Here is an 8,400-nt window from a genome sequence, read left to right as displayed (position 1 = left end):
ACACTGGAGTGGGTTTCCATTTCCTTCTCCAATGCATGAAAGTGAAAAGTTAAAGTGAAGTCGCTCAGTCGTGTCCGACTCTTCGCGACCCCATGGACTGCAGCCTACCAGGCTCCTCCATCCATGGGAGTTTCCAGGCAAGAGTACTGGAGTGGGTTGCCATTGCCTTCTCTGATATATGTACATATATACATATATAATATATATTCTTTTTCATTCTGACTCACCACGGGATCTTGAAGACAGTTCCCTGTTCTGTCCAGTAGGACCTGTAGTGTATCCATTCTACGTATACTAGTTTGCATCTGCTAACCCCAAACTCCCATTGCTATAACATTCTTAAATTAAGAACTTTTTTGTTCATCCTTGGAGGTTCGTTTTCTTTCAAAATAGCATCTAGTTTTCATTTAATAGTTACAATGTATGTTCCTAAATCTCTGCGTATAGTAGTAGTAGTTTTTTGGGGGCTCTCCAGGTGGCACTAGCAGTAAAGAACCGGCCTGCAATGCAGGAGACAGAAGAGACACAGGTATGATCCTTGGGTTGGGAGCATCCCTTGGAGGAGCTCACGGCAACCCACTCCACTATTCACGACTGGAGAATTCCATGGACAGAGGAGCCTGGCGGGCTACGGTCCATAGGGTCTCACAGAGTTGGACATGACTGAAGCAACTTCGCATGCACGCAGGGAGAGAAGAAAACGAAAACAGGAAATAAGAGACCAGCAAGAACAAAATACCCATCGTCAATATATTCAGAGGCTGAAGGGAGTGAACTCTGCCGTGTCCTGCCTGGAGAGTCTGGACCAGACTTCACTGTGCTGGGAGCCGAGCGGGGCAGGACGCTCCAGATGGGGGGCAGGGGCAGGACAACCCACGTTCAAGATGCAAATATTCAAATAATCCCTCCAGTAGAGCATAGAACTCCTCCTTATCCTCAGGGTGCCCTGTCCTCCAGTTCACAGACCCTGTGTTTTATCCTCTCTGGGGAATAAGCCTTCAGTCTTTGTCAGGGTGGGGGAGGGGCAGCTGCCCCGCGGAGCTGAGCAGAGAAAGAAATCTGAGAATTAAAGCCCTTCTTAGACCAATCCTCCTGGTTTTGGCCCTAGCTTTACTCCCCCTCCCAGAGGTACTTAGTCCATTAACACTAGGGCCCTTTGAGGTTCTGTGGTGGAAACTGTGGTGCCCCCCCCTTTTTTTTTCTCATGCCCAGTTTAGGGTTCACTTGAGGTGCCATGTCACCGGACCGCTATATCCCTCACCATGTTCATCTGTTTTCTAGATTTCAACGTCGTGTTGCTCTTGTCTCCTTTTTCACTGTATAAGTCCTTGCTGATTCATGCTGTGGGAGGCAGAATAATGCCCCACCTAATTCCATTAATGTCTATGTCGTCATCCCCAGAACCTGGGAGTATGTTACCTTAGGTGACAGAAAGAGGCTTTGCAGGTGTGATTAGGGTTAAGGACCTTGAGATGGGAAGATAATCCTGGCTTGTTCAGGTGAGCCCAAGATAATAGCATGCAGCATTAAAAGCTGAGAACCTTTCCCAGCTGTGGTCCAAGAAAGATGGGGAGAGAAGCAGGGCCAGAGAGACGCTGCCTCGCTGGAAGGAGGGGGGCCCTCTGGAAGGTGGTACCTTGAAAAAGATAAGGGGGTGGATTTTCCCCTGGAACTTCCAGAAAGTTCTTCCAGAAAGAGTTCCCAAGAGCAGCCCTGTCAACATCTTGACTTTAGCCCAGGGAGACCCGTGTTGGACTTCTGACATATAGGCAGTAATATAATCAATTTGGTTTTAAACAACTAAGTTTGCAGTAGTTTGTATTGGTGGCAACAAAAGACGAATAAATGCACCTTAAAATCCACTCACACGTGGAGAGAAGGGCTTCTTACACTGTTGGTGGGAATGTAATCGATGCAGCTGCTGTAGACAACAGTATGGAGTTTCCTTAAAAAGCTAAAAATAGAGTTGCCCTACAACCCTACATTCCCACTTCTGGGCCATATATCCAGAGAAAACCCTAGTTTGAAAAGATACAGCTACTGCTAAGTCACTTCAGTCGTGTCCGGCTCTGTGCGACCCCATAGACAGCAGCCCACTAGGCTCCCCTGTCCCTGGGATTCTCCAGGCAAGAATACCCTCAATGTTCATAGAAGCACTATTTACAATAGCCAAGACGTGGAAACAATCTCGATGTCCACTGACAAGACAAATGGATAACTAAGATGTGGTATATTATGCACAGTGGGATATTACTCAGCTGTAAAAATGAAATAATGCTATTTGCAGGAAAAGGGCTGGATCTAGAGATGATCATACTAAATGAAGTAAGTCAGACAAAGACAAGTATCAGATGATATCACATATGTGAAATCTAAAATATGATACAGACGAATTTATTTGCAAAACATAAACAGACTCACATAGAAAACAAACTTGTGGTTACCAAAGAGGAAAGTGGGGGGAGGGATAAATTAACAGTTTGGGATTAATTGATACACATTACTATATATTATATAGATAAGCAACAAGGTCCTGATGTATAGCACAGGGAACTATATTCAATATCTTGTAATAAACCATAATGGAAAAGAAAAAAATAAAACCCACTCATTTCTTTTTCATGGGGTTTCAGGACACAGAGAACTTAAATGTGTGTATTCAATCCACCATTTTTAACCGGAAGTCTCCACTCAACCCTGCTCCTGTCTCCACCCCGCCAGGAATTGTAATTATCCAGGTCACTTTCGACTTCCGTGCTGCTAGATCTAGTCTCCTTTTCCTTGGCTGTTCGGCATCTTTGAAGCCAGTTGTCCACCTCTCTCTCTGCCTTGAGACACTCGTCTCTTGGTTTCCATGACTACCCACGCTCCTGGTTTTCCTCCTACTTTATTTCTGGCTAGCATCTCCTCCACGTGACCTCACGTTTGTAGTGTTCCTCTGGGCTCCGTCCTGGGGCCTCTCCTCTGACTCTCCAGTGACCTCATGGCTTTCAGAGCCACCTTCATGCCAAAGTCTCTGACATCTCCTAGGCGGCCCACAGACTCCCACTTTGAGCTCCGGTCTCTTAGTACCAAGTCTCCCTTTGACATCTTCACTTGGGCGTCTCATGTGCTTCTAGGTTGAGAACCTCCATGGCTGAATTCCTGAATTTCCCACTATATCTCTTCCCACCCTTGAGCCTTCCCCTCATCCACACATTTATCCAACCTAGAAACCTCAGATTCATCCCTGATTCCCTTCTTTTAACCCATCAGCAAGTTCTGTCTCCTAAACATATCTAGAAAGTATCTATTTCTCCCACGTCCTAGGGACACCTTGGTCCAGGCTGACACCGTGGCCCCCTCCATCACCACCATGACTTCCACACTGGTTTCTAGTGTCCGCTCTGGCCTGGCTGCCATGGATTCTCCCCAGAGGAGCCCAAGTGATCGCTTAAGATGCCAATCAACTTATGCACCTTCCCCCTACTCAAAAGTCTCTGAAGCTTTTCCAGTCACATTTTATACCAGAAAAAAATCCATCCTCTGCATGAAGGCCCACAAGGCCTGTATGATCCAGCCCATTCCCGTCTCCCCTCATTGCCCATGTCTCTCTCCCCATCACTTACCTGCCCTGGCCATACTGACCTGGTCTTTTCTCACATTCCCCAACTCTAACCTGCCTCTGGGCCTTTGCACTCCCTATTCTCTATGCCAGGAATACTTCTCCCCCTGCTCTGCTCGGCTCCTTCTCTTTCTTGAGGTCTCAGATGAATTGTCTCTACCTCCACTCCAGTGTTCTTGCCTGGAGAGTCCCAGGGACGGGGGAGCCTGGTGGGCTGCCATCTGTGGGGTTGCACGGAGTCCGACACGACTGAAGTGACTTAGCAGCAGCAGCAGCCCCTCCCCCTTATGCCAACTGGGTGTCTCCCTACCATGCCTCTGGTAATTTCCTTAACAGTATCTTTTTTTTTTTTAATATATAATATTTGTTTATTTGTTTGACTGCGTTGGGTCTTAGTTGAAGAACGCGGGATCTTCGTTGTGTCACGTGGGGTGTTTTTGTTGTGCATGGACGCAGTAGCTGTGGTACCCAAGCTTACTTGCTAGGCGGCATGTGGGATCTTAGTTCCCTGAGCAGGGATTGAATCCATGTACCCTGCATTGCAAGGCGGATTCTTCATCACTGAACCACCAGGGAAGTCCCAACAGTGGGTTTTGAATGTGGATGATTGTATTTGTTTGTTTACTTGGGTTTTGTTTGACTCCCGCTTTGATAAAAGCTCAACGAGAGGGAATTCCCTGGTAGTCCAGTGGTTAAGACGCCATGCTCCCAATGCAAGGGGCATGAGTTCGATCCCTGATCAGGGAACTAAGATCCTGTGTGCTGCACTGCAGGGCCAAAAAAAAAAAAAAAATTCCAGTGAGAGCAGTGAGATGTGTTTTCTCTGTCCAATTTCTAGGGCTAGTCCACGGAGGGTGCTCAGTGAAGTCTGCAGAATTTCCGCACGAACGCGCTGGGCACCTCTTCTGTGCCAAGTGCTTTCATGTGTACCAAACATATCATCTTCACAACAGGACTACGTTTCCGAGTTTCTCTTGTAATTAGCTGCCCTGGCCACATAGTGTGGGCAGGAGTGAAGTAGGCCACTTGCAGCTTTGGTTTGGAAAACCCTTCCATGTGATCTCCACCCTTCTTCTTCAGCTGCCCGTGGAAGCAGAGAATCCAGTGGATTCTAAAGCCCTGGCTGATGACAGCATCACAGGTGGGCGGTGCCTGGGTCCCCAAAAGACGGAGTGGAGCAGAGTCTCCCCCGACCCCGCCCGGCCCTCTCTGGACCTTGCAGGAGCAGCCCGGGAGGGTCTGCCCGTTGATGCACACGTGGTTCCAGGCTCGTCAGTGGAGCCTCACCTAATCACGCATCAGACATCAAATAGAGATGGCTGGTGGGTGATGCTTTTGTTGACAAGTTCTCATTAAATGCAGATGAGTTCTTGGTGGGGGCGGATTCTCACTTCAGCCCCAAACAGAAACGGAGTTCACACCTCAATGACAGCACGTTGTGCGGCAAGCCATTGTTTCAGTGTGTGTTCTCTGGCTCTTCCAGGGAAATGCCTGATTCCTGTTCATCTCTTTGGCCTCAGCTTCTAGTCCTTGGGAAGCCTTGGGGAATCTTTGTTGAATCCACGAATGAGGGAACTGGTCTCCCTACATCCCTTCTTGCATCTCTGTCCCTAAAAGCGCCCCAGCAGTTCTTTAATTTTACAGAGGCTCAAAGAGAAGAAAGGACTTCCCCAGCCTCCCAGAGAAGCAGGATGCTGCCGAGTTAGCACTCTCTGGGGCGGCTAAACACGGCAGCAAATTGGGAGTGAAACCTGGCGCCTTCCAGGGGCTGGAGAAAGGCTGAGAGTGGTGGGGGTGGGGAGCAGGCTCCTCTAAACCCCCAAGGTGACCCCACCAAACCTCACTGCTCACTGCCCCTCCTCCAGTAGGAAAGAAACACTCCAGAACTTCCCCCCGCCAACACTACCCACTAGCACTGCCTGGCTCCTGCAGCCTGGGCGTCCACATCACTCAGTATTTTTAGCTTCACCACCTGGCACCTGTGGTCACTGTCTTTGCCCAGCCTGGTGGTGTCCCCTCTCCAGATCTTAAAGGGCCAGTACCCACCAGCTGGAAAGGAGACCAGATTCTGCCAACGCAGGTCACCATACTGCCAGGACAAGAGGCTGAGGGGCATGTCCTACAGGAGGAGTCCCCAGAAATGGAGGAGGAAGATGGGGGGATGAGGGAAGAGGGCAGGATCTCATGACTGCCTGACTCTAGAGCCCATCCCTGTCTCATTCTGGGGTTTCCCAAATGCTGGTTTATTCAAGCTGCCCACCTGGTGGTGGTTATTGTTTAATCACTCCGTCCTGTCGGACTCTCTGCGACCCCATGGACTGTAGCCCCACCAGGCTCCTTGTCCAAGGGATTTCCCAGACAAGAAAATTGGAGCGGGTTGCCTTAAACTGAGTCTCAATCAGGTGGCTTCTTTACCACTGAGCCACCAGGGAAGCCCCACCTGGTGGGGGGCTGATTAGAAATATACATTCCTCCCCTCTGAGACGTGAGGCCACGAAGTCTCCAGGGCAGGGCCTGGGAGTGTGTATTTTTTAACAATCAGCTCAGTGATTCTGATGTTCCATCTCCCCACATCACATCCATCCATCCATCCATTCAATCATTCAACGAGCATTTTGAGTTCCTATTATGAAAACAGTGATGCTCTCAGGAGTCCATTGTTTTGTTCGGGAAACATTTCCACACCTGTGGTCTCACTGAATCACCTAACTCATTCCATTTTGCTTCAACGCCCTCCCCACAGCTCGCTCCATCACCTACAGATCAAGTCCTGGGCTCAGCAGTCAAGACCCCTGGTGACCTGACCCCTGCAGACCCTCCCAGCCCCATGCGCGCCACGCCCACACAGTTTCTTTCTCGACTCACTAGATCTTTGCTCTCTCTCCATCCCCGCTGCCTGGATGGCCTTTCCTTAACTTCACTCCTAGACTCACAGACGTAGAGAACCATCTTATGGTTGCCAGGGTTGGGGGAAGGATGGGGGGAAGGGATAGTTAGGGAGTTCGGGGAGGTCAGGTACACACTGCTCTATTTAAAAGGGATAACCAACAAGGACCTACTGTGTAGCACAGGGAACTCTGCTCAGTATTTTGTGGCAGCCTGGATGGGAAGGGTATTGGGGGAGAAAGCATGCATGCGTATATATGTTTGAATCCCTTTGCTGTCCATCAGAAACTATTACAATTTTGTTAACTGGCTATACTCCAATACAAAATAAAACGTTTTAAAAAAACTTCACTCTGTACCTGGAAGAGGACCTGTCCTTAAGACAGACCTGCAGGGGCTCCCAGGGTTCCTGTGGGCAGGGGTGGTCAATCTGTCCCCCTCACTCCCTGAGCACAGTGCACTCATGCCCAACCAGCGCCCATCACTGCCAAACTGATCCGTGTGATCGAGGTCTCTCCTAGCAGGCTGGACCCCAAGAGCTCTGGGGTCCCAGCTCTCTGAGTACTCAGTCACTGCTGAATGATGAACTGACCACCATGCACAGAGTAGCCCCGTTTCACAAATGAGAAGACAGAGGCCCATGGAAGACAAATGACCCACCCAGGTCCACCAGTGAGATTTAGGGAGGAGCCTGTCCCAGGCTGCAGGAGCCCCTGCCCTCCTGCTAGGGGCCGGGAGGGCACACCTGGGCTGGCACTGAGCCTGCCCTTCTCCCCACCCAGGGCAGTGCTGACTCAGGTGGTGATGGAGGTGTGGGCTGGCTGGGCTGGAGCAGAGGTGACCCCTGTCTCCCCTACAGATGTTCCATCTATTCCTGGAGCCTGTGGTCACAGCTTGGGAAATGAACTTGGCTGGAGCCTGGGTTTCCCTGAAGGTGGGGGTGGGGAGAGGTGGCCAAAGAGACCCTGATCTGTAGAGCATGAATCCCTCACCACCCCCGGCCCAGTGCACACCCTGCCCCCTACCATGAGTACATAGAGCTCACACCTAGTGCCACAAACATGTACACACACACACACACTCACCCCCAAATACCCAATCACCTAGACACACAAGCCTTCCATCCCCTCCCCTCCCTTTTATACAGACACACACACACATGCATGCGTATGCACATGAAGACATTTTCACTTATTAATTCAACAAAAACCTAACCCTAAAAAGTGTCAGTGCAGTGTAGGGAGGAAAGGTGACTCTCAGCTTGGATGGGGCAGGGGCTTCCTGGAGGGCTTCCTGGAGGAGGAGTTATGGCAGCTGGGCTTGGAAGGAGGGGAGCTAGGGGAAGGCAAGTCTGGGCAGGGTTTCATGGAGGGTGAATACAGGAGAGTAGAGCGAAGATGAGGTGGGTGGGGCTGATCTGATCTCACAGGCCTTGAATGTCCAGCTGAGTGTTGACTTCACTGTGTAGGAGCCAGGAGTCATGGAAGACTCTAAGCATAGGGGACATGACCTCAGGGGGAAAGCACAAGAGGGTCACTGTGGGGGCAGGATGGGAGAGACAGGGAGGAGGCTGTGGGGATACCCTGGTGAGAGATCTGGGAGTCTGACACAGGGAGGGGGCGGGGCTGGTAAGCAGTGGACAGAGGAACTCAGAAGCAGGATCCCCGGCCCCCAAGAGGCCCCTTCCCAAGCCCTGTGCCCTCACCTTGCCCACCCACTGCCCACCTCGGGCACTGACCTCTGCAGTGGGACCTCTTCCAGCAGCTCCTCCTCCTCCTCCCTGTGGAAACAGACGAAGCAGAAGGCTGGCACATCCTCCTTCCCACAGCGCAGGGGCCAGGCCGGAGGCAGCTCCAGGACGGGGCAGGGGTGGCTGGTGGCGGGCCCGGCAGCATCCGCCCCCCTCTGGG

General features: G+C 50.8%; 1 protein-coding gene across 1 annotated transcript in view; it reads right to left on the bottom strand.

Annotated features, from left to right (window-relative positions):
- SBK1 (SH3 domain binding kinase 1) overlaps positions 1-8,356 on the bottom strand; it is a 53,183-nt gene extending 44,827 nt beyond the window's left edge. The window contains exon 1 of the mRNA XM_010837428.1: positions 8,229-8,356. The gene's annotated coding sequence lies outside the window, so the exon portion shown is untranslated. The remainder of the gene's footprint in view (positions 1-8,228) is intronic.
- Positions 8,357-8,400: the final 44 nt, after the last annotated feature.

The sequence above is a fragment of the Bison bison genome, unplaced genomic scaffold (assembly GCF_000754665.1).
Source record: "Bison bison bison isolate TAMUID 2011002044 unplaced genomic scaffold, Bison_UMD1.0 scf7180017864072, whole genome shotgun sequence".
In the NCBI taxonomy this organism is placed as follows: Eukaryota; Metazoa; Chordata; class Mammalia; order Artiodactyla; family Bovidae; genus Bison; species Bison bison.
Note: the sequence above shows the minus strand (reverse complement) of the source record. Positions and strands in the feature narration are given on the sequence as shown.